The 25,531-nt window shown below is 34.2% G+C and overlaps 1 protein-coding gene across 1 annotated transcript in view; it reads left to right on the top strand.

The window, feature by feature from the left end:
* Dpp10 (Dipeptidyl peptidase 10) overlaps positions 1 to 25,531 on the top strand; it is a 1,604,019-nt gene that overhangs the window by 1,336,582 nt on the left and 241,906 nt on the right. The window lies entirely within an intron of this gene.

Below are 25,531 nucleotides of genomic sequence, written 5' to 3'. Positions count from 1 at the left end.
AAGGACGAAATCACAATATTTTTTCAAGGGACGTTATGTCAACTGTAACTGGAAACTTTTCTCTACAATAGTAAAAGAAAATTCATTTTAATACTTAAGGGTGGCTTAAGCACATTGAAACTACCTGACAGAAGTCCATAAAACTCAAAGACAACCATGCCAAAATATGTCGATTTATTAATAACAAATATTAAGGTCATTCATATTATTTTTTAGAAAATTGTTTTTAAAAAGTCGAGAATTCAACACGTACATTTAATATAATTGCCAACCAATTGACTATAACTTCAAAAGTACGTGAAAGGTATTAGCTTCTATTTAGTTACGGCTTCTATTTTCATATCACACCGAAACAGTTTTGCGATGCGCAATCGTGTACTATGGTATGAACTGTCACAAACACTTAATTTCTTAGTAATACAACAATTACTTAACTCACAAGAACTATTAAAACCTTAAGTGGAAAAATTTTTAAACATATTAATAGTTTGTTATCTCATTAATTGAAATATCCTTATTAAGTGAACTTAAAATTTGGTCACTTAGAAGAGAAGTATTTAAATCTTAAAAAATCGGTATGATACAAAAACTGACTAAATATTGTTTATAGCATTTTAGTGTCTAAGAATTTTCAATATTAAAATTTGTTCTCCTCTAATCTTTTATAACAAAATAGTGACTTCTCAAGAATAAGAAAATTTTAATAATTATGATGATTCTTCAGTCTCAGCTACCATCCTTCTAATATTGGTTTCTATGAAAAACAGTTTTTGTCAAAAACTTCTTTGGAGATTACAATTTATTTGCCTCTAAAACGTATGCTTGTTCGCCATCAATTACGCAAAGTTCTGTGTACTATTTCTAGAACTTTTTTTAAATTCTGAAGGCCTCGTTGTACATTGTTCAAACAGTTTTTTTCCGATTCCAACTCCAAAAGTACACTTTCTATTTTGGTTAAGTCCAAAGGTCAACAAAAGGTTTCATGACTAGACATTAAATTTAAAACCAATATCGATACAGTACTAGTCCAAGCCATTGATAACATTTTTTGACCTTGAAAAATAAAGTATTTAATGAATGTTTTGTACGAAAAACTTGTTCCTAGTTTACCTGACCACCATCTTTCAATCAATACATTAAATTTACTCCGTGTTTACAAAATTTAAAGTCTTTAGAAGTATCATTCTAGCTCAATTTTCTTGAATAGGTAAATTAGATACTAAGCATAATTTATCTCCATATTTTATTATTTTATTTATATGTAAAAGATCAGTCTTTTAACTGTAACAAAAATCTTCTGAGCAAGCTTTATTAGAAGTGTAATCGTTTGTATTATTACTATTGTTATTACTATTATCATTATTATTATTATTATTATGATCATTAGCTACATTTATAGCTATTACGGTATCATACAGCAATTTATATTTTCTATTGGTAAATTTTTTTAAATCTTTAAATACTGTTGTTAATTATTAAATAATGCTTTTTATAAAATTACAACTCCTAAAAAAGTGCTGTTAATTAAAAAAAAAAAATCATATTTAATCTATTATTGCTGTGTTTTTAATGATTTTTTGTCTTTAATATTAAGATTCTTAATAAAAATATAGTTTTTAGAAACATGCACGTACTCCAACAATTTTGTAACATTGTCAGTATTATTCGATTAGAACCAAACTGTTAACAAACTTAACCACTTCTTATCAAGTTTTTTTTCTTTGAATATTAATTTTTGCTTATTTGTAAGATATAAGGCTAGATTCAATGCTTTGAGACTTTTACCGAAAAACTACGGCATGTATAAAGTGACACAGTACAATTATAAAGTTTAATAAAATGCGATACATGATAAGAATCTATTACGTTTATTCCAATATAATTTTTGTAATGCATAACTTATGCATAATTATAATCACAAGAACACCATAACGTTAGTAAATACAATGACAAATCGACAATGAAAAATTCCTAAAAAAATCTTTAAGAACTCAGTCATAACTAATTTCTGGCAAAGCACCCACAGAGGTGAAGGCCCATAAGTTTACATATTTAAGTATGTAACATAGTTGTATTGTACGAGACTGCCAGTTTTTCTCCCCACGCTTTCCCTGCTCCTCTTCACTCCACGATTTGTCTCTAACCTAATTTATTTTGCTTTCCTACACCGCTTCCCCCACGTACTTCCCTACTCATCTTGTTATGCAGAGAGTCATAAAATTATGAATTACAATGTATTGATAAATTTTTTTTTATAAAAACAGGTTTTAACACTATTCGAGAGGTACTGCTATGGCGTATTAGATTCTTGAATTTGTAAAACCTCGTATGTGCACTATTAAACAGCTTGATGGTACAATATTCTTTATTTACTTAATTTTTTCCATCAAATACAACCAGATCATAGGTTAACAAAAAGCAGTTACACATCTTCAATAGTATTTGACTACCTTAATTGTTTTAGTATTATAATATTACAAAAATTTTTTAACTTAAAAGTAATACAGTATATGGATTAGATTATGAATATTTCTTTCCAGACAACATTCTGGATATTTTCATAATTTTTTGAATGTATTTAAATAAATATATTATTTGGACTCTTATATCGAAAAAAAAGCTACATATAACTGACCCTGAGAAAACATTCTTGTTCTGAGAAAAGTTATTCTTGGTATAAAAACATTACTCCCACTATTTTCTCTGGTAACAATTTCAACTTCTATATTGTATTTAAATAATTTAGTAATTTTAAGATGTGTTCCATAAGATAATTCATAAGCTATACTTGAATTTTGTATTAACATTACTATTGCACCTACTTTCAGATTTTACTCATAGGGTGGGAAACCTTCTCTTGTAATATTTATCATTTCTTTAAAAAAGTTTGTATAAATATTTTTGTCAGTTTCATCTACCCTTCTTCTTAATAAGTAAAACTATCGATAGAATAATTAACACTAACATCTTCTGAAATTTGTTCTAATATTCTGTGATATAGGAAATTAGTGTACGCATGATGTGATGTTAACATTAGGCTATTTGTTGATCAATTCGTTAAATTATCAAAAATATTGAAACAAACACAAGTGATTTTCAATTTTTTTGATTTTTTTAAATACTTTGTTCTTCCTCTCCCTATGTTAATAATTAATTTGGCAATCATTAACTAATATCATGCATGTTTGCATTTTGTTTTAGAATTTAAATGGATAGCCAAATAACTGATGATTTTAGTGTTTGTTTAATAACTAGACTTCTATTGCTGTTTTTCGTCAACAGAAAAAATTGATGGTAATCACTGTTACGTGGGAAAACCGAAAGGTAAGGAGGTGCTTCGTGAAAACGATCAAAAACTTGGAACCTTAAAGACTTTTATTTAAGATACTTATTTATAAGGCAAAGACGCGTGTGTGTTCCCGATTAATTGCCCGATCTCTGACTCGAGTGTCTATCTAATCCGCTTCTTCTCTCCATTCTTTCTGTCTGTCCAAGTCTTCTCTCCGTTCTCTCTGTCTGTCCGAGTCTTCTCTTTGTTCTCTCTGTCTGTCCGAGTCTTCTCTTTGTTCTCTCTGTCTGTCCAAGTCTTCTCTTCGTTCTCTCTGTCTGTCTGAGTCTTCTCTTCGTTCTCTCTGTCTGTCCGAGTCTTCTCTTCGTTCTGTCGATTTTAAAGCTTGCCGGGCCTAATATTACCTCGTTACCCTCCCATCGGTACCCTTTTGATAAGGTAGCTTCGTGGTCACCAGGGGGAGTTAGTGTGATATGCCTAGCATATCGTACGTAACACGTCCGAGGCCGTGACGTCATCGCCCTCGACGACGCTGGCTTTCCGATGTTTGCGGTACTGAGCCTGTGGATTTGTTGCGAGTGTGCGTGTGTGTGCTGTATTGTATACTGTTGTTTGTGTTATTTATGTAGTTTAGTATCCTACACTCATTCTTCCATTCTTTTAGAGAACCGCTGTTCCCTTTACATTAATATTTTTGCTTTCACAATCATTTAGTCTCCTCTCATCGTGTGCTAAGTGTATAACAATATTGTTTTTGTATGCGCTTTGCCTTACATTACAATTATATATGAAATTGCCGCGAAGCGGGCTTCTGTTGACGACTGCTTTACCCTAAGTGTGGTTTTACAATGTGGTTTTTTTTTTTTTTTTTTTTTTTCTTACTTTTACTTGCGCTTATTTATCAAAAAAGAAAAAAAAAAAATTTCGTACAACCTTATCATCAAAAGAAAAAAAAATTTTATTGTTCTACAGACTGCGCCCTTTGGTATAGCCAAGCGACTCCCGGCGCTCATTCTCGTTCTCTTATTATTATGATTGCTATTATTATTCTTACTATGATTATCATAATTATTATTCTTACAATTACTGTAGATTATGATCAACGACAAAATTTTTTTTTTTTTTTTTTTCATACATGATTAAACTTAATACATCTTTCTTGTTATTACATATTTTAGAGAAAAGAAAATTTTTTCTTAGTCTCATCCTTCAGACTGCGCCCCCCTATGCAATCGAGCAACTCCCAGTTCTCATCCCCGAGGCTCATGAATTCTTATTTTGTATCACGGTCACCGACAATTCTAGTATCCGTCTAGCGGATTGCAGTAGCCTTTCTGCTCTGAGTTCTACTATCGGTGTGGTTTTAATTACTGCCAATTCTCGTGTTTCTTCTTGAACCTTTTGTTTTACTTTGAACATTCTATAACATATCAGTAGTAGGGCCCCCCCGATGGAGAAGGCACTTAAGAGGAAAGAAGAGAAAACCGCATAATACATAAGGAGAAAAAGCCGCATGCCAAATTTATTGACCCTGTAATATATAAAGCTGTTAGCTATTAGTTGCCAACCCTGATTTCTGTGGTAAATACTTGTCCTAACACTACTTATACTTTATCTATAGGTATTTATTCAAATGTATTACCGTATGTACCTTACCCCGTCTCTTATGTTTCCCCTTTATTTGGTTAGCGTTGAGCTGCGAGTGTGGCTCTCTCCTCACATATAAAGTATACAATAATAAACGTATATCTTTCAATCCTCTTTCTTTACTTTTTTTGTATAATTATTGTAATTTATTGTAGTGTCTTTGTCAATGTGGATATTTCTCTCTTTGTTAAAACAATTCTCCATCGTAAATATGTTTCATTACGTTATCTTTTATTTAGTTATTGGCTCTACGTACTCATATAAGTCGCTTATTGAGTTTGTGAATAGTCGGATATAATAAAATGCGCTTTATTTTGCCTGAGGGGTCATATAACATATCAAGAACACTGTAGAGTCAAATAGTTTGACGATTGGTTGCCTTACATTTCACTAGTATTTTTTTTTGGTCAAGACAAGCTTGGAGGTATGAATTTAAAAAAAATCATCTTCTGGCAGTGAAGTTTTGACCCGTATCGTACATATTTCTAATACTTTTCACCCATACATTTTTTTATATAATGTCTTCCTTATATTCCTCTAACATCTTTTCTTATGTGGTCAAATTTAGGAAAGGAGTTATAAGGGTATTTTTTTTGTCAACAACCACTTTTGACGCCGTAGACGTATTTGTTGAGTTAGTTCGCTGCTTTTTCGATGATCTTTTTTTTTTTTTTTTTTTTTTTTTTTTTCTCACGACAACAAAGCTTTTATTTTTTTTCTTTTATGTCTAGAGAAAGTGTACTTTTTAAGATGTTTGCGTGGCGACTAAGTTCTCAAGCTGAGCTTCAACTCTACTTGCGTCACAACGTGATTTTCTTTTTTTTTTTGCGCCAGTAAAATCTCCGTGTGTGGTCCTTATGGATGCAATTTAATTATCTTCTTTCTTGCAAAAGCAGGAGCAGCTCGTGTACACTGCTGCGCAATGTCGTTATGTAAGTGACAGCTTATGTGATTGCAAGCGTCTTATATTTTTTTTCAGTTAAGCATGCGGGTTGTAGATTCGTATGCCTTCTCTTCAATATCGACGACCCTGTTTAAATGAGGGTGGCCTCGTAACGTTGTCCTTCGATGGCCAAGTTCTCCAAAACACTGCCTCACACTGGGTGTGGTCGATTATTCCTCTTGATCGTCGAGCGGTGATCTGGGTGCATTATTTTTAGTCTCCCTTACATAAACGATTAAGTACTGGTCCATGTAGTTTTTGCAAAATTATGCTAACTTCGAGGTAGACGGTACGACAAACGGGCTATTCGTTAATTTAGACATGGCAGTCAATTCTATATTCCGTTACGATTATGTTAGGCGTTTCAGGTGTTGTGGTTATCAGTATATCATGATGGTAGGAGTGGGATTGTTTCTAATGGAGAACGATAGAAGGAAGTAAGAAGAAGAGGTTTAATCTCTCATACTCGACGTGGGCTCGTGGGCCTTTTCAAAAAATAGTTTAATTTTTCCTGAAATTATTTTATTTATTTTTTATCATTTCTCCATGCTTTTCTTTACCTAACAATGGTTGCTAAAATTTTTATTTATTTTTTTAAAAAATTTTTTTTTTTCAATAATGAAGTCAATCGGGTAATCAAGAATAAAATTATTTAAGCTTACAAGGATATGTCATTTTATACGTCTGTTTTTTCCTTTTTATTTATCTTTACCATCCATAATCTGTACATTTGGCCTGTGAGTTAATTCTTCTCCTATTGAGTACGTCTACTTACTAGAGAGTGCCACACATGCCCCTCATTCGCTTTGCTTTTTTTTCATTCACGTTACATCAACTTACAATTGATTAATATTATTAATGCTTTGTTTATGCGTACCTTTCCATTATAGTTGTTGTTTTTTTTTGCAAATCTAAGTCTAATGTACATGAATATCTAGTTTGTGGCGCGTCCGGGGCCGCGAAAAAAGTTTTATCGTAAACCTTATTAATCCTCCTCTTTTTGTCATATTTTCGCGCTGCACCCGTGGACCGCGAAAATTTTAGAAATCTGAATTTTTGTACGTAGTTTTACAATAGTCTATCTCCACAAGAGGGTGGGTTAATTGTTAGAATATCTGTTGGTTGCGCAGTAATCACTTATTTCATATTTTCTTTTCGTATGATTTGTTGCTCACTCGTGGCTTATCCGAGGGCCGCAAATGCATGAAAACTAACGCTTGTCGCTATATGTGTGTATTATACACGTATGTTTCTGTTTATCCTGTCTTCCTATACATTATACTATGTCAGTATACTAGCTTTATTTTTCTTGTATCTTGTATTCCTTCTGTCTTTATTATAATTAATATTACTATCATTATTATCAATATTATTAATACTGTTATTGTCGTTGTGTTCTCTTCAGTCAATAGCTTACCGTTGCTTTAAGGATCCAGCGGGGGTGGTGATTCAGGTAAAGGCCTTATGCGCTTTTTGTTAGGCTCCCACAAGTTAATCCTCATTTCCGGCCTCCCCTCTACATCTTGCATTTTCATGCCAATCATTGCTAGAGCCCGTAATTCATCGGACCTTTCCTCTAATAAATCATGTATGTTCAGCTCTCCTTGTTTATTTGACTCGATTAGATTCCTTACATGTTCTTTTTTTTCATGGTTGCCACCGGCTGTATCTACGAGTTGCATTATCTTATCTACCCGTTCTTGTTTCTCTAACTCTTCTTCGTCTTTTGTAAAAATTTCAATTTTTTTCTTGTCATCTCTTTTTTCTTTATTAAATAATCTTATCATTGCTTCCCCCAAGCTTTTGACGTTGTCCCCTTCAATGTTTTCTGCATGCTTCTGATAAATTTTCTAATATTCTAGCAGCTCTACTTCCGGAACAGCCACATTTTTTATTTCGTAACTTGTATTAATTCACTCTGCAACTATTTTACCATTAACACTCCTGGCTATAAAATTTCCGAACAGTATTCCTATCTCCATCTCTTGGAGGGGTATCCAACCATTTTCAACGCATAAGTTATTTGTCTCGATTTTGCAGGTATTTTGAAGCACTCCGGCTTTAACAGTGGTATCTCTACATCATCAAATTTAATCATATTCTCGGCGGCGCTTATCTGGCCCCGGTATCTCTTAAAAGTATCCCACCCTATGATTCCTTCCGCGTCAATTGGGAAGTCATGGGGGACAACATGTAATGTGCACTCCAATCTGTGCTATTCAGCCTGTACTGTGCCCAATGTTTTGCGTGTCTCGTGAGTCACGCCGATAATAGCTGCTCGATACCTACTGTCTATCAGCATGTCTGTGCTAAGAAAATTTTCCCTTATAATCCAAATCTCTCTGGATGTATCTGCATAAAAAGTCGCTTTTCCATTTTTTAACTGTCATCCTTGTAACTGGACCGATGGTGGCCTATGCCCTGTTTTTGCTAAATTTATAGTTATTTTATGAAGCTGCTCTATTTCTTCGTCACCCTCTGAAATCTTGGGTTCGTCATTCTCTATGTGTGTGTCCAGTGCCCTTATCTGATTACTCTTTTTGCGGGACCTCCTGCCTTTCCTTGTGCGTTTGCCTCCCCGCTGTGTAGGAGTATCTTCGCGTTTTGCTTTATTACGTTCTTCTTTTTACCGCGTTGTGTCATTGCTTGGGCTGTTGTGTGTTTCTACCTCCAATACTTCTTGCTCCGCTTTCTGCGGCCTCTCTTTTACACATTCTCCTTCGCTGGATACTCTTTTCTCCGTCTCTTTCTTTAATTCATGCTCGGCGTTTGGGGAGCATGCCGAACATCTTGCGAGTTTAAGGCTGCCAGTACGTCCCTCCTATTGTCAGGGCCGTATGCATTGTTTTCTCGATGCTGTGGGCCCCTCTCCTTTGGCGGCTCTTGCCTTATTGGGTCCCTATTGTAGCCGTCCCTACTGTCTTGATTTTTATAGTTGTCCCATAACGGTTGAATGATTCCCTGCTTTTGTTATTATACTGGTCACTGTAGCCACGGTTGGTGTAATAATTATTTCCTGTAGGGTTGTAGTTATTATACCTGTTATCGTAATCATTTCTGCCATAGTAATTGTTATTTCTATTATTGTAATTGTTATTTCTGTTATTGTAGTTATTATTCCTATAATTGTAATTAATTATCCTGTTATATTGTTCCGCTGGGCCATTATTATAGCCCTGTTGTATTTATTATCATTATTGTTATTAAAGTTATCATTTTTACCCCTATAATCATAGGCATTTTTGTTGGTATCAATATTACTTACGGGTTGGTTATTTCCCTCGTTTTGCCGTCTTTCCTCTTCCTCTATGTCTTGCATACGTAAACGACAGTCTCTCGCATAGTATGCTGGTATCTGACAATAATTGCAATTTCCTTTTAACTCTCTTTCGTTGTCTCGCGAAGTTTTTCTGTCATTGATTACTGCTAGCAATTTTTGGCATTCCTCGACTAAATGCCCGGTTTGGCTGTCGCAATGTACACAGCGTTTTACGTTTGCTGCCATCCCTTGTGCCCCGTTAGTGGTTTCTGTTGTGTTATCTTATTTACTTGCTAGGTTTACTAGTGGCCCTCGCTCGGTTGTTGCCTTATTGTATGCAGGCAGTGCACTTACTAGTATTGCGTGCCGTAGACTGAGGTCACTCTCCATTTTTAATGCCTCTATGATTGCTTCGCAGAGAGTCCTCGGATTTAAGCTTGTGATTTTGCACCTGTATGTTGGGTGCAACCCATATGTTAATTGTTTGACTGCTTCTGCCTCCACGCTTTCCTTTAGGACCTGCTTTTGAATGGGCAGTAAGCTTGGATTCGAATCGTGAAGCATCGTGAGCCTGTTATATAATCGTTGTACCCTTCCGCCGTAATCTTCCATCGATTCCCGATTTTGCTGTCTGATTATCTTCAATAGTGCCATTAAAGTGTCCGAATTATTTATACTCCCGTATCTATTCAAAAGTTCCCGAAGAAATTTCTGAACCGTGCCGAATGGAGCTAATCTGGGCACGAAATGCTCAGCTGCTTTTCCCTTTAGTCTGCTTGCAATGATTCCAAGGAAAAATAATTTATATTCTGGACCGGTCATTTGAGCAGTTATTCTTACCATTCTTTCGAATAGCGGCAGATTGATTGGGTCGCCGTTGAAGAATGGGATGTCATTTGCCATGTGGCTGAGCGTGGGCAGAATGTTTTGTTGTAAGTTCTGCGGTCTGCGTGGATGGTTTTGATTACCTGTAGCTTGCATATTTTCTGTATATAGGCCCATGGTTGGTGCTATATTGCCCCTATCCCTATGTTCATTAAAATCGGTCCAGTTTGTGTAATTATTAGTCACCGGTGGTTCTGCTACCATAGACGCGAATTCCTTTATTTTTCCAGGTTCTTTGTTTATATCTCTTAATCCGTTTCACAGCTGTTGAGCATGTAAGTCTCTCGTCCCGGAGTTTCTTGTGCCTTGATATTCGTAACGGGGTGTAACGTGAATCGGCCGCTCTTGCTTCTCTGACATGCTCCATTGTGTTGATAACATATTTGTTTTGTTTTTTCGAGTTTCACGTATTTCTTCAGTTTTTCTTAAGCTTTGCTCGATGACTTGTTCGCCAGAGAGAGGGTCCACTTCTTTATTTATAGGTCCTGTGTTTGCGTTTGTGTCACAAAATATATCCCTTTGATCCCTTATCGTCGGTGACGGATTTTGGCTGGTCTCTGTGTTTGACTCATGTGGCGCGTTCACTTCCTCTGCTCTTTTTAGTTATGCTTTTATCTTTGAAAATAAACTCATGACTATCGCTTTTGTTTTTTTGTCCAGGGCGTCTAGTTTCTCGCACCCCTCGAGTTCCAGCTCCAATTCCAACATTCGTTCCGTCATATTTTCCTTTTGTTGTTTACTATTGGGCTCTGGCCTGTAAAAGTCTGCCGTCATATCATTACTTGGGTCTTTGCTATCACTCTCTGACTCATGGAAAATGTCGCGTAGATGAATCATTTTTTCCCTTTTATTTTCTTTTTCTTTTTTTCCCTCTTTTATATATGTATTTCTATGTGTCGTATCCTCCTTTTTGATTCTGATAAGGTGTATTTATTCTCCTAGCAATGGGGCTGCGTTTAATTACCTGTGTCGCAGCTTAACAATAATCAGGTGGAAAGAGTAGTGACATGCGAGATTAGAAAATAAAAGAGCAGCGTTCGTCTTTCACTAGCTCTCTTTAATTTTGTGCCCTTTCTTTGTTTAGTAATAAATAGGGAGAAATATTGTTTTGGGAATATCTGTAGTGTGTTTTTGTTAATAAGAATTATAATCATGAAATTAATGGTATATATGGGTGCGGGTTATTATTATTATATTATTATTTTTGAATATTTCCTATATTTGTGGAAGCCTACTTATAAATTCCCTCTGTTTTATGTTTGATATGCCCAAATTTTCCTAATCTGCTGTTTATTTAAGTTTGTTGTCTCGCACGACTTCTCTTCGGGTTCTTAAAGTGAAAAAAAACGCCAAACACGGGGAGCAGACGTAATAATAAATATAAATCCAGAAATAAAAATTTTTTCTACGACCTTATTTTTGCCTAATAAGTGCCTTCCCTCTTTTTCCCGGGGAGTAAGGTATAAAATTAATTTTATTATAAATGGACTTACGTTCTCGTTGATATGCACACCAGTAGAAATAAGATTTCGAAAATCATCTCTTTTCAGCACTCGCCGCTTATCTTCTTGATCCTTGATCCTGTGATTATCAGCAGTTGGTATCCTAGTTCTGTTTTCCTGCGGGTTGATGTCATCGTCGCTTGCAGAATATAACTGCTCCCGTCCTTTTTGATCGGCTTCTCGGCTCCTCAATTTTTTATCGTTGTATTCACGCGGCACTGCACTATGTGTGCTTCTCGGCGTGCAAAAAAAATTTTGAATCTTACCAAACCCCACACTTAGCACCAAAACTGTTACGTGGGAAAACCGAAAGGTAAGGAGGTGCTTCACAAGAACGATCAAAAACTTGGAACCTTAAAGACTTTTATTTAAGATACTTATTTATAAGGCAAAGACGCGTGTGTGTTCCTGATTAATTGCCCGATCTCTGACTCGAGTGTCTATCTAATCCGCTTCTTCTCTCCATTCTTTCTGTCTGTCCAAGTCTTCTCTCCGTTCTCTCTCTCTGTCCGAGTCTTCTCTTTGTTCTCTCTGTCTGTCTGAGTCTTCTCTTTGTTCTCTCTGTCTGTCCGAGTCTTCTCTTCGTTCTCTCTGTCTATCCGAGTCTTCTCTTCGTTCTCTCTGTCTGTCCGAGTCTTTTCTTCGTTCTCTCTGTCTGTCCGAGTCTTCTCTTCGTTCTGTTGATTTTAAAGATTGCTGGGCCTTATATTACCTCGTTCCCCTCCCGCCGGTACACTCTTGATAAGGTAGCTTTGTGGTCACCAGAGGGAGTTAGTATGATATGCCTAGCATATCGTACGTAACATCACTTTCTAAAACTTTAATTTTTTCACTAAACCATTGATCTATGTCACATAAGTCACGACAATATCTTTCAACAATTTTCAAAGTTCTTTAAGAAATCATTGAAGCTTTATCTCATATTAATAAATCTACATCTTTCAATTGCTTTCTATTCTAATCTCATTTAAAAATAAGCTTTTTACCTTTTATAGATTTGATGGTAATATAAATGATCTGGCGTCATTTTTAGAAGTTATGCAGATGCTATACCTGTCCATGACATTAATAAATTAAAACATTCTTTGCCCTTAAATATGAAATATCATATGATTATTTTCTATAGAAACATTTTACCTTAACCTCCTGGACCATCAAAAAAAAAAAATTTAACGTCTTTCTTTGCATATCCTTTTTAAAAGTATATGTTTGACCATTATATAACTGTAAATAACGGAAATCAAATGTTTTTGTAGAAAAAGACAATTCTTCTAAGGTATAATTCTTATCCTTTGTATAAATCATATTTAGCTCCGGTAACTTACGAGTCTTGCAAGTCTTATCTTCTCATTAGGATATTTTATTTATAATTAAAAATATAATTAATTGATGTACAACAATATTAGAAATCTTACTAATAAAAGATAAAGCTAAGAGTGGTGCACATTTGTATCATGGCTACCGGCAACACTGTTCTCTAATGAACAAGTAACTTAACCTAAACTTTATATAAAATTACCAAAATTGACGAGTATCACCAATAAAAAGGAGTTCTTAATGTTAACGTCCCTGGCGAAATACCAGGAGACGTGTATAGCCAGAGCGCAGTTTGCTCAAGCATTTTTAGATTTCATGGCCATTCTTCCAACGTTTCTGCTGCCACTAGAGTAGATTTTGATACAACAGCAAGCCAGGAGTAATAATCCTTATAAGTTTAGGCAGCCACATCAGCCTCTTTCTACGCGGTCTTCCTAATGTCGTACCTACAGAGAAAGTATTCCCGACTAACAATGGTTATTTGAGAAATGACCAGAAGATGAGATACTCCTAGGTCAGTGGCGTTCCTCTTTCTAGCACGGTCTCTGTACGCAGAGACTTCGAAAGTAAGAGTTAAGCTACCCACAGCCAGCTCTTTAATAAAAGCAATAATAAGGAATAGCTAGAAGTTTCACCACAGGTCCTCTGTAGGGCTATTATAAGTATTTACGGTCCCTTCTCAACCATCAATCTCATCAATTTTTTGAAGGGCCACCTAATGTTTAACTACCTTGCCAACAAATGGATTTTAAGGTGGCTTGGGCGTTTTTTATCGGGTTAATTAAAACCGCTAAAATTCTGGAATTATACAAATAAAGTATGCTCAATTCTTTTGCGATAAAAAAATACTGGGGTCAACAACTTAATTTTTTTCGCACATCGCTACTGAAAATTTACCAATTTAACATGCAGTCTTATGAAAATTGGCACTAAAACGGTTTTAAATCTAGAAGTACTTGACGAACCTCAAAAATTTAAAATAGTTCTTGTGTATTTTTTTACAAAAAATCTATTAAATTCTTGAAATTATAGGGTCAACGACTTAACTAAAGAGAAAATCAGAAGAAAAGTATGTTATCTGGCTCACCTTGCAACATTTTCCAATTTTTACAGTTATAATTTTAAGGTACTTTTCTCGCAATTACTTGATTTTGTACTTTAGTTTTATCGAAATAACTATATTTATTAAAAAATTTACCGACGTAAAGTGTTGATTTTTTAAGGGCCCTTATGGCACCCTACTCTAAGTACGGTACTAACTACCCAAGCCACCTTAATACTATTTCTGGCAACGATTCATCTACTAAAAGATTATATAAAGCTAGCCACTATTAAATTAAGCCAGTCATTATCTTGCAGATGTCACGAGCAGAGTTGTTTGTCACAATGCCGGGAACCCCAGTGACTGGCGACCTTTTATATTTCCCTCCTAACTCTCAGCATTTAACTAGGAATCACTGAATCTCTAGAGGTCTGCACTGGACGAACCTTATGTTAAAGCTACGGAGGGAAAACAAATTTTAGCAAACGCGATAGTCTCCAACGGGCAAGCATCACAAATCAATCTCCCTACCTTAGGTCACTAAAAGAACTGAGTCTGCAAAAAAAAGATGCCTTTAACATTAATGTCCATGGTATCATACTATCAGATGTAAAAAAGAGCTCTACAACTAGCTTCAATGCTTTAGACGTTGTAGTTTTTCTTCTGATCCGTCTAGTGCTACATCAACAGGCCAGAGAAGATCATCGCAAGGTAAAGAGGTAATCACGTTTGCTGGAAAATTAAGTCAAGAAAGAGTTTACTTAAGAAACTCACTAGACCTTTTTATAAGACCATCGGACGTCAAACTACTTTGTTAACAAATAATTTAGAACCTAACAAAGTTGACAAACAACAGTCTTTATAACTTACAAAAGTCTTAACCATGCCCAAAGTCGCAAGAGAGCGAATTGGAAGAAAAACTTTAAATGCACGTAATGCATACAATCTCGGGTGTTAAGAAACTGACGCAGAACATTCATTGAGATTAAAGCAGGATCATCAGAATCGACAAACAAAACATTTTTTGAGTGAAATATCAGTTTTTCATTATAACTCTCACAGTAATCTCTCAAATCTTCAAGATTTTGGAATATGTATAATATGTTACAGAGAAACTGCATATAAACAGCCAAAGATTATTCTATGGCATAAATAAGGAACGGTATTTTTTGGCAAAATTAAATCTTATACTTTGGACAGTGTTATGGCCAGACTTGTTTAGAGTATGGTCTTAACTATTTTACTTAAGTGTCATTCATGTGTCTCTTAGGGTTCAGCTCATGAACTTTATTTATTCTTTTTAATTAAATAATTACCTGTTTTTAAGTAATATGGGTTATTTTAATTAATGAATTTCTTTATTAAAACAAATGAATAATAAATTGTTCTTTTACATAGAATTTTATCGGGTCACTTAAACAAGGTTTAGCGTTGATTTTATGACTGATAAATAACTTACATGTATCACTGATTGTTGTTCCTGCTACTCCAAAGTTTCCTAACGCTTCGTGCGGTAACCTTTAGTGCTTCCTTAAACTACATAAGTGAGTTCGTGGCCAGTAGCATGTTACAATTTCTGGTTTCTCTGCTATCGCTGAAACCAGTTGCAGCGGGCCTCCTTTGCTGTACCTCGCTCCTTAGCGTAGTTCCATACTACTGATGTTCTCGATACGCATTCGAGTTGCCTCAGTCGACACGTTCTGCCTTACGTGTATAAGCTACTTACGAGTCGCGAGGGTAAAAAGTTGACTAAAACTTCAGAGGACAGGTGACAGACGTAAAGAGAGCGATTTTACCTCTTGATGGTGCGTTTTTATAGCATCAAAGCCAGTAAAAGAGGCCTTTGGTTGAATTAAGTGAGCCAATGAGCGACGTTCTTGTAGTCTGCGTTGACAGCAAAACAGTAGGCTTGCACTCTGATGTTATATGTTATGATTTTATACATTAGGAAATAACAATACAACAGTACCAATCGCATTTTTCTGACAAGAGTGATTGAGTTTTTTGGGTCAGTGACGATGAAAGCTCGCATCAGCAATATAAGAACGTCAAATACAAGTTCAAGTGTGACAGTAAGTTTACAAATTTTGAAATTAATCCTTCTGGGGATTTTACAACTAATTTTGAGTATAATAAAGTGAAGTATGAATTATGAATTTTAAATTAGTATGCATTATCAGAATTTAACAACTAATGAGCAAGTAACTATTTTTTCATACATACGATACGATTTATGCCTTCATACATACATACATTCTTACCACGAGGCTGGCCGTATTCTATGTCAGCATATTATAAAGCATTTACCTTAAATCCAATACACACACGCACATACATAAACGACGTACGAGCTCCTCTTGTCATATGAGCTTGCTTTATATTTACAAAACGTTTTATCTGAATTTGATAGATAAATAGCTTTTAGTTATAACATAATTCGTATCAACTCGGAATGTAACGACAGCTTATTATTTAACCAAATAAACTGTATGGATTTCGAAAAAATTTGTTTTCAATAAAAAGATTTTGTTTTAAAAAGTGTCAGACAGGGATCTAAATTTTTCAATTAAAGACGCTTCACATTGCATGTCAACATTCTACGGTGATCCATTTAGTGAGTCTTTGTCAAAGCCCAGAAGGGGGACTGCTAGTATAATAATACACCAAAATTTGTTATAGGATTGCAAACAAAATTAAACTAAATCACAAAATTAATTTATAAAAATTGTGTACAGAAAAAATTAAATGTACGAATCTCAAAATAAACTCTCTAACTTATAAAAATTGTTAGAACTAATTTGGATCTATGAATGCTTTGAAATATCTTCAATAATTGGTACATAAACTCCATAGTAAAAGTACATGAGCAAATACTGGTCAGTGGGTGGTTTGCAACTAAAGTAAGTAGGTAGGTGCAGCCTCACTATCACACATATATATACATATAATTGTATATATATATATATGTTTTCTGACTGATGCTGATACTATAGTAACAAAAAGCTTTACTGACTTATAATATTTACCTGCATATGTTTCAATGTTACAAATGTGTATTTTAAAAAGATTTTTACGTACACACACGCGCATGTACGCTCACGCATATGTGTGTGTTGTTTAAAGGTGTCTCATACGAAGATGATTGGGTAAAAAGAGTTCTTATAAGGTCAGAATTATACGTCTGTGGAGTCTCTATATACCTCTAAAATTTTATTTTTCTAAAAGCACGATGTAGTATGCCTAAGTCACCTTACATAGAGATTTTTATGTACATGTATGCGTGCATACGTGTGTGTATGTGGGACTTAAACTCTCTGAAGGCTTCATGCACCCACCTGAAAGTGTCAAGCAGAATATATCAATACTTGTTTTAATGCAAATGAAATTAATTTGTCGTCAGTAATTCCATTATTTATTATTATAAATACATTAATAATTATAAATGGTTTATGAATAATGTTAAGTGTAAAAAAAATTTATGTTGTGGAAGGGTACATGATGAAGTAAAATAACCTGCATACACAGTCAAAATAGTTGTATTATAGACGTATCATCATTTTAATATAGATAATGAGTGTTTTTATTTTTTTCTATGATACATTACTTTTCCAGAGCGTTAATTTTATCAGGATAGAAAAAATTGACTCCGTTTGAAAAGTAAATTTAAAAATGTTAAAAAAACCTCCTCAATAGACAAAAACATTACCTAATTACATTTTGTTACTCTTCGTTATCCCGTCTCAAGTTGCTCCATCAGGATTTGGAAAACAAAATCGTTGAGATTAGAATTGTATGTTTAATATTACTCACTCAAACTAAAGTTAAAATATCTAATCAAGTTTGATGAAGGAACAGAGAAGTCCTGTTTTTTCGTGGTTTGATATGGATCTGTAAAATCTTACTATTAAATAAAGAGATGGTGTTTGTTTATATATTTGTAAGAATCTTAAGAACTATAAGACCGATCAATTCTTAATTTTGATTGAAGTTTAATTACAACTTTTATTGTGTCTATTTATAGGGTATTAAACATAATGAGAACTTTAACAGAAATTTTTTTATGCTACTTATAAAAATTAACTACAAAATAGATTCGAAAGGGAGTTTAAACTTTAGACGGCTAGAGGGCAAGTAGTTATGTTTTTAACGTTACTTTATACTGTTTTAGCCACTCCCACAATTAAATTTTTGGAGTCACTCGAATAAGTAAAAGTTCATAATTGCCTTAAGTAACGTGTAACTTGCACATCAGCATGTAGTCGATGTTGACTAATAACACATATCATGAAATTTTAAATCGCATACAATTTTGATCGTTCCTAAGCGTACATAGAGTGAAAAAAATCTTGAATCTTAGTAATACATAAAACAAAGTCGCAAAAACAGTTGTAATCGCTAACCAGAAAGACCGTTGTAATCGCTAACCGCAAAAACCACTCATTTAATATTGCTGAAATTTTGCACACTGATTCTTGACACTTTTTAGATGGTTTGAGTACAGTTTTTGTCATGAAGAAATTATTAGCTCATGGTTATGCAAAAACATGCCAGCTTTTTATTTTAGTTTACTGGGATCTACTAGGTGACGTAAGAGTCGAATCAAAGCTACCTGCAACCTAAAGAAATGGATCTGATTGTAATATCTCTAAATAAATTACGGAATATTAAAATTATTCCTGGCTATTAATAATACTATTCTCTAATAGATAAGTAACTTATGTCGAACTCCATACCAAATTTTCAAAATTATCAAATGCCACTAATAAATAGGCTTTCCGATCCCTGACGTCTTCAGCATTATAACAGGAGACGTCTTATCAGAGCAAAATCTTTTCTAGTAATTTTGGGTTTTATGGTCATTCTCCCAATCAACCTTGTGTCACCAGAGCCGATTTTGGTACAATAGCAAGCCAGGAATAATAACCCTTGACGAGTTTGGAGAGCCACAACAACCACCTCCATAGTGGTTTGTCCCAACATTATATCCACAAAGACGGTATTCTCCAAGCCTACTTTCCTAACTTACAATAAGCGGTTGATTTTCTAGGGAACCATTCAAAGACTTAATTTTCTTTGGCTGGCAACGTACCTTCCTCCAGCACGGTTTACATATCCAGAGACTCTGAGGGTAAGAGTCAAACAACCCGTATCTGGCTCTCCACCATAAGGAATAATAATAAGAAATGGCGAGAAGTATCATCACTGACCCTTTCCAGGGCCATCATAAGTATTAACATTTTCTGTTTAACCGTCAATCTTATCGGTTCTTCTAAGGGCCATCTAATGTTCAACTACCATACCAAAAAATATATTTTTACTACCATTTCCGGCAGCAATTTGTCAACTGAAGGACTATATACAGCCAGCCACTATTAAATAAAGTCAGTCATTCCCAGGCATACGTCACCAGTGGAGTTGTTCGTCATCATGCTAGAAACCCCGGCCAGCGACAATCCTGAATTAACATTTTGACTCTAAGCATTTAACAAGAAATTTGCTTTAGACATCAACGTCTTCAGTGTAATACCAGGAGATATTAGAAAAGAGCTCTACGACTAGCTCTGACGCTTCAGTCATTGTAGTTTTTCTCTTAATTAGTATAATACTTCAACAGCAGGCTAAAGAAGATCACCTTGATGTCTCCAGGCAGTCACGTTTGCTGGGTATTTTTAACAAGAAAGAGTTTAGCTCACCGGCCCTTGTAAAGGCCATCAGACGTCAAACTACCTCACCAATAAATATATTACAACTTAAGAAAATTGACAAAAATTAGCCCTTGGAGCTTACGAAAGTTTAAAATATGCCTACAATCGCAAGAGGTCAAATTGGAAAGAAAACTTTGAAAGCTTTACATGTATATAATTCTAGGAACTGACGCAGAACACCTATTGAGATTCAAAAAGTAGCGTCAAAATTATCAAATAAAGAATCTATTAACAAACAGATCAGCTTTCGATTATAACCCTCAATGAAATAACTTAAATCTTGTATTTTCTTTTAATACGCAGAATAATATATATTTGTACTCCTTATAGGGATAAAAAAAAGAGAGACTGAAGTCTAGGACTTGATTGCTCTGGTAACGAAGTGTAAGATTGGAAAAAACAACTTTTTGTAAGTGTGACTGAGTTGGTCCAGATGTTTATATACGTATATAAACATCTGATTATAACCCAGGTGCACTCATGGCTAATTAAAACTAAGCATGTGTAAAAAAATGCCATGTCTAAGCCGACAGGTGATGATGAATAAAAAAAAAAAAAAAACTGTATATTTTTTTTAGTCTTAATTGCTTATAGTTTTAACAAATACCCCTTTTCATTTATTACAGTGTGAGAAAGTGAAAATCGTAGACCGCTTAGGAACAACAATCATTTTATAGCGTAAAAATTTAATGGTGCTTTTCAGCATAATTATATTTTTATTTTTTTTTTCGAAGTTTTTTATTTACTAGTGAGTCTTCGGTCTCCTGCGTTGCTCCAGGTGCCAACTTCTTACATACATATATGTTTATATGTATAACTTACATTGCCAAAGTTTTGATAAAGTAGGTGAATATGTAAAAAGTACTATTGTTTGATTAGTCTGTTATATAGTACCTTATTAAAATTCAACTTAAAAAATTGTATTTTTGTGCAAAATGAGAGTAAAGAGGATACAGAAGTCAAAAATATTGTATGAAAAGAAGTTTCTCAATAACAGATAAATTACCCTTTTCTTATAAAAAGCTTTAATTTGTACAAAACGTTAGAATAGAACATATAGAAGCAGATATTACAGTAAAAATGCAAGTTTTCTAGTCATATTCTAAATGAGGTACAGTTTCATCATTGCACACATAAATTGATTAGTGATGACCGCAAGGATAGTTATTATTTTATCATTGTACAAAGTATTCCAACACACATATCTATTATCTTATAAATGTAATTACAGTCAAATTATTTTATAGAAAATTGCAAAATATAACACAAAATAAAAGATGAATGAACATGTCCATTTGCCTTACGTGCTATGTGAAAAAAGCAGATAAAATTATTTACAATTTTTATTGGGTTGATTTGACATAGAAAGAGATAAAATTTTGCCTCCTTTTTGGAAAATAAAAATAAAAAATATAAGTAAAGTATATGAACAGGGGAAAAAGGAAAATATTATCGGCTTACTCACTTAAATTATATAAGACTGATTTTACATTGAAGTAAAAGAAATAGGTTTTTATTAGAAGGAAAGGCTTAAGAAAGCTAAAAAAGAGTGTAAGAGCAGGAAAAACGAGAATAAATGATTACGTCTATTTGAGGAGGAACACGAAAAATGTGATGGTAAGCGAGGCGTGATGATGGGTACTATCCAAAATGTTAATGTTACAATTTTTTAGAGAAATACAGAAGTTTCTCCTCATTTTGCAGAGGCTGAGGAACGAGAAAAAATTATGAGGTGGTTAACGAAGGGCAGAGGGGTGGCAAGAGTGGGCTCAATCAAAATTAAAATTGATACTCTTTATAAATAAATAGAAAGAAGTATACCTTACTTGGAAAGTGAGCTGATGGTAGACCAAGAGGAAGAGAATAAGTGCTAAGAGGAGAAGTGGAGGGAGGTTAGACGCCTTCTCTTAAATAACTGTACAATGTATGAATATGTACATATATATGACCTAATATAGGCCTTCTCTTGGCGATTGATCAAAATAGGCCTATGAGTGAGTAAAAACTTAAACGCTGCACCCCCATACCCACGAAAAATTGCCGTTTTTTAACATCGATTTTTAGTATACTTCTGAAGAGTCAAACGAAACCACGTTTCAGTATGTTATAAGGTCACTCTCGACAAGTACAATGCCGTTAAAAAAGTGGTAGTAAGTTAAAAAACCAGCCTCATCCAATTTTTTTGCAGATCGACCATTTTTTTCTTGTTGCAGTGTTTAGGGACGTAAGATTCTTTTTTTTTCTCTTGTTGCTAACTACAACACATTGGCTCTCTCCATCCCTCTCTTTATCTTTCTCCCACTCTCTCACAAACTAAATTATTTAAAAGCAGTTTTATTGTGGGAGTAGCCAAGCTGTGGAATGATGTCTCTCCTACTGTTCGTGCTACATATGCATCCAGCTCATTTCACTATGAACTTCTTGTACACTTCAAGCAATTGGATCCTCGCCTCTCAAGCTGACCTTATTTTTAAGTGTCTTAGCAACTTAATTCGCAGTGATCTGAAACTTATACTTTTAGAGTGCTTATTATAAACCAAGCTCCTTTGTTTTGTTTACTTTATTACTTTTGATTTTAGTTTATTTATACTTTATTTAACTACTAACCTTTAACTCAATTATTTTATAATATTCTTTTGTATCTTATATAATGAAGCTCCTAACACTAATCATTGCGACACCTGTATTTGAATGTATGTTTTCTGCTTTAACGCACATGAAGTTGGCTCAACTGATGGGTTATGTATTACGTTCGGGCTACTAAGGATCTTAGGTCCTTAGCCTTAAATAAATTTATTCATCTTAGCTTGTCAATACGTACGTTCTTTTTTGACCAGATGGGGATCTTTCCCAAGGCAAAATAAACACTCTCTGTCTCTCTCTCTCTCTCTCTGTTCCGTTCTTTCTCTTTGTCTCTCTCTCTCTCTCTCTCTTTCTCTCTCTCTCTCTCTGTTCCGTTCTTTCTCTTCGTCTCTCTCTCTCTCTCTCTCTCTCTTTCTCTCTATCTCTCTTTCTCTTTTACTTTGTGCTGCTAAAAACCACGGTGAACTTCAGTTGAGCGCTCTTCTTCCAGACACTCAGTTCGACACGGTAATTTGTTTGTTTAAGATATTTCCTGAATTCGTTTTTAAGTTCTTACTGCAAACCAAGGATAGAGCTGTTGAAACGGGATGAAAGTGTATGTTGACCAAGAAGGATAATATTTACGTGCATAGAGAGGATGGTTCTAAAAAAATATTTATATGGGATGAGGCTGATCTTGAGAAATTGGTTTGACATGTGCGTCAGTCTCTCATCGCTGCCTGGTATCCATCCCATAAAACAGTTAGAATGGCATATCTTAATGCAAACTTGGTTGGTGATTTTATGATAATGATATTAGAAATTTTTTTGAGTGATCACAATATTGATATTTTATACAAAGACCTAGCTCACCTCAGCTTAGTGCTCTTGGCTCTATAAAATTACTGGATATAGATTAGTAAGAAATGATCATGCTTAACTCTCTACAATGAGCAAGACACAATATACTCAGGTATGGATTGCTGTTAACATTGCTAATGAATGAAAATTTTAAGCAATGGAAGCCCCATAAATATCACAGATTAATAATACAGAATATATAATTGTCAAGATTGATACTCTTCCTGCACGTAAGCTCGCAAGATATTTACAAAGTGTTTATGAAAGTAGAATGGATTGAGAAAAAAAAAAAAAAAAAATTATCGATAGTGACTGCTAGAACGTTACTGCCACTCATTTTTATTAATACATAACAAAAATTGCAATTACTTTTTAAAATCTCAGAATACAAGACGAAGTCATATAAATATGTAACAAAAATAGTAAAATACTTATTGAAAAGCAGAGAGAACGATGTTGTGATGACAAACATTCGATGAAAAATGGTGACGCTTTAACTAGATAACTTGCTAAATGAGCTCACACGATGTTAAGCAGTGGTAAAAAGGTTAAAAGTATATATTTTTTTGACTATGATGTATTATCAATACAGAGAAAGACATAAGAGTAAAACAACGTGTTACAATTAGGAGGAGGACTGAAGGAGAGACGGAGAAAAGTGATTACAGAGATTTTTCTTTTAAATACGTATGTATAAAGAAAACTATAATTTATTTTTATTAATTCAGTACCGTATATTCATTTACAAAAATAAAACATCCACATACCCATACGAATACATATATACATACACACATATATCTTATATTGTGTAGTTGTAAGTCAAAATTTATTTATCAATCCCCCCTTGCCACTCCTGAATATTTTTAATTTTCCTTAAGACCCCCTGAAAATAATGGGAAAAACTTGAAATTTTTTCGTTAAATGATCCTGAAAAAAATACTCTAGGAAAATAAAGACTTCCTCGCCCCCCCAGGCCCACGTAACATTTCAAGTGCCCTCCTTTGCCCACTATCCTCCCCTCTCCAATACCCTTTATGCTAGTTGTTAAAATAAAATTATCAATTGACATGCATGACTATACGTAATAAAAATGCCAAATAATCCACAGTAAAATCATCATTTAAGTTATCACTTAGACAAAATATACAGTTGTGTTAGTTCTAGTAATTTACATTAATGTTGACAATTTTTGTACTAATTTTTTAAATAATAACACATTTTGTACGAAAAATAGAATTGTAATAGATAAACTTAGTGTAAGAGATACTCCAAAGAATGTAATGTGAAAAATAAGAGAAATGTTGAGTTTAATTGTATGTAGAAAGTAATTCTATTAGAGTACAAGTTATCTGTTATTGTTTACAAGAAAGAAAGATTTTTTAACTCTCAACAATGAAGAATTTCTTTGTATAGTTATTTTTATGGTTAATTTTTTTAGAAATCATTTTGTTAAAACATGTTATTAGGATTCTCACGTCTTGAAAGTAATTTTGAAACTTTGACATCTTTAAATTATTGGAGCTATATCCCAAATGCCTACATCTACTTCACAAAATTTTTGTTTCTTCGATTCATATTCAAAAAACAACTTTAAATGTTAGTGTTAGCAGTATGGATGTGTGGGTATGTGATCGGGCAATAAAATGCACAACACTGTCGATTTTATTATAAAACACGGACACGTTTATTCTCATTATCTTCAGTGTATACTATCTTTAGTCTTTACAATCAAGGATACAATCGTAAGCTGAACTGAAATAAAGCAAGATCAAATCAAAGAAAAAATACGAAAAGCAGGGAGTGCATATCGACAGACTGACTGACCGCGCGAGAGTGAGTAAACTATAGGTATTAGACGCTGAAGTGCAGCGTCATGGCGTCTCGTTGGCGTATCGCAATACAATCTTATGAGGTATCCATTTGTCGTAATTGAGCCTTTACAGTCTGCCAAACTCGCATCTGAAAAGACTTCCAGCTTATTTTTTCGGCCTCTGTAGGTTAATTCCAGAGTTCTGGTGTGTTACAGATATTGAAGGACTCGTTTTACCATTCTCTAGTCATCAGTTGCGCAGATTTGGTGTCTGCTTAATACATTCACAGAGTGCGAGATGTCTGGTCTGATTGTGTTAGCCAGATACAGCAGGCTTTCAACTGCTTTTTTGTGAGGTACATTTTCTTCAGTTTTAGTTTTGTTTAGTTCTCCAGTTTCTTCCGATTCTTATCTGTCTTTTCTTTGCCGATTCAGAGCTTGATTTGTCCCTATTGGTGTTCTTTGTGGTTTTAAGTCGGTAAATCCAAACCTTTCCAGAACTTTGTTGAAGTATGGTGTTTGCGTAAGTGAAATTAAATTATGTTTTCTATCTCTTGTTACTGTGATAACTAGGAAAGTGCCAACCTCGCCGAGATCTGATATCTCAAAGTCAGACTGCAGACCCATCTTAATTTCTTTTGGTTTACTTACCAATTTCTTGCTATCATAATATCATCTTCATATGGAATCAATATTAAAAGGCTAA

The sequence above is a fragment of the Copidosoma floridanum genome, unplaced genomic scaffold, assembly GCF_036245765.1.
Source record: "Copidosoma floridanum isolate Cflo_tuat_1 unplaced genomic scaffold, Cflo_Japanese_pri ptg000021l, whole genome shotgun sequence".
NCBI lineage: Eukaryota > Metazoa > Arthropoda > Insecta > Hymenoptera > Encyrtidae > Copidosoma > Copidosoma floridanum.
This window is presented reverse-complemented; position numbering and strand designations above follow the sequence as displayed.